This window comes from Cucurbita maxima, unplaced genomic scaffold, assembly GCF_002738345.1.
Source record: "Cucurbita maxima cultivar Rimu unplaced genomic scaffold, Cmax_1.0 Cma_Scf00117, whole genome shotgun sequence".
Lineage (NCBI taxonomy): Eukaryota > Viridiplantae > Streptophyta > Magnoliopsida > Cucurbitales > Cucurbitaceae > Cucurbita > Cucurbita maxima.
In genome coordinates this window covers 181,276-183,461 of record NW_019272133.1, presented here as the reverse complement: position 1 = coordinate 183,461, position 2,186 = coordinate 181,276, and positions in this window count along the sequence as shown.

Here is a 2,186-nt window from a genome sequence, read left to right as displayed (position 1 = left end):
GTAAATATTAAATCATCAACGTATAAGCAAATAATGATAATGTTACCTCCCTTTTCAGTTTTCACATACAACGTATGTTCATACGGGCATTTAGTGAATCCCATCTTTTCAAAATGAGAATCAATGCGACTGCACCATGCCCTCGGAGCTTGCTTCAAACCGTACAAAGCTTTCTTCAACTTGTATACTTGTTCCTCTTTNATGTGTTATATTAGCACCATCAGTGGGCACTACACTCAGATAGTGTGAAGGAGCTCGTTGCAGCTTGGATGTGCTAGAGTGTTGGTGACAACAGAAAACTGAATTGAGATTGAGAGGAGGAGTGATTTAAGTGATGGGGAGGGAGGTCCTTTTATAGGGGGATTGTCGGAATCGGTTGAGATTTTTGTGGAGATTTGTGGATGATTTTGTGGATGAATTTGAATTCACCTCCTCCTTCTCTTCCGTAACTAATTCAAATTCTATTATTAGCTATTATTAGTTTCAACACCCTCCCTTAAACTGAATTCTGCGGAAATCAGTTTAGGACTTCATTTCATCTCCTTGATATACATCTTGGATTCTGCATATCCCCATCTTTCTTCTGAGCATCTCGAACAATGGTTGTTTCAAGGGCTTTGTGAATAGGTCTGCGATTTGTTCATCACTTCGGCAAAAGTTGAGTTCAATAATGCCTTCTTTACACAAATCACGCAAGAAATGAAATCGAACATCGATGTGCTTGCTCCTTCCATGCAACACAGGATTTTTAGACAACTTAATAGTTGACATATTATCACAATATATAACCGTCGTACTTGGTTGCTTCTGATTAAGAATTTCAAGCATTTTTCTTAACCAAATTGCTTGGCACGAGCATGCTGCTGCTGCCACAAATTCTGCTTCTGTCGTTGAGAGTGTTACAATAGGTTGCTTCTTTGAAGACCAGCAAATAGCTCCTGAACTCATCAAGAAAATACTTCCTGAAGTACTTTTACGATCGTCTATATCACCTGCATAGTCGCTATCTGTATAGCCAACTATCTTCGGATCATCTCCTTTTTTGTAGAATACCCCCAAATCAGAGGTTCCTCTCACATAACGAAGTATCCTTCTTGCTGCATTGAGATGTTTTTCCGTTGGATGCTCCATGTAACGACTTATCATACTAACCGCATACATGATGTCTGGTCTTGTTGAAGTTAGGTACATCAAACTTCCCACAATTTGTTTGAAGTACCTATTATCAACCTCTCGCCCGTCAATGTCCTTGTGCAACTTTAAACCCAATTCTGATGGAGTTCCAAATGTGCGCTCATCCAATTTAAATCTTTCAAGTAATTCTTGAGCATACTTCTTCTGACAGATAAAGTTACCTGCGGGAGTTTGAGTAACTTCTACTCCAAGAAAATATCTCATCAAGCCAAGATCTGTCATTTCAAATTCCTTCATCATGCTCTTCTTAAAAAATTCAAACATTTCTTCATTATTGCCAGTAAATATTAAATCATCAACGTATAAGCAAATAATGATAATGTTACCTCCCTTTTCAGTTTTCACATACAACGTATGTTCATACGGGCATTTAGTGAATCCCATCTTTTCAAAATGAGAATCAATGCGACTGCACCATGCCCTCGGAGCTTGCTTCAAACCGTACAAAGCTTTCTTCAACTTGTATACTTGTTCCTCTTTGCCTTTTTGAACAAAACCTTCTGGTTGCTCCACATATACTTCCTCTTGAAGCTCTCCATGTAAGAAGGCTGATTTCACATCAAGTTGATAAATAGGCCAAGATTTCTGTGCTGCAATAGAAATTATGAGCTTGATAGTGTCTTGACGTGCCACTGGTGCAAATACCTCTTTATAATCAATTCCATACTTTTGCTTGTATCCTTTTGCAACAAGTCGCGCCTTGTACTTATCCACCTCACCGTTTTCATTCAACTTGGTTTTGAAAACCCATTTTACTCCGATTGTTTTCTGCCCTCTAGGAAGATCAGTAATCTCCCAAGTCTTGTTCTTCTCTATGGATTTGATTTCACTGTCCATAGCTTCCTTCCATTTCATCTCTTTTACTGCTTCTTCATAGACAATTGGATCACTATCCATAAAGAATGCAAAATAACCACTATCACTTGATTCATAATCCATCTCATAATCAATCATCCAGTTTGGTCTTTTCCTTGTTCTTGGATGTCTTTGAT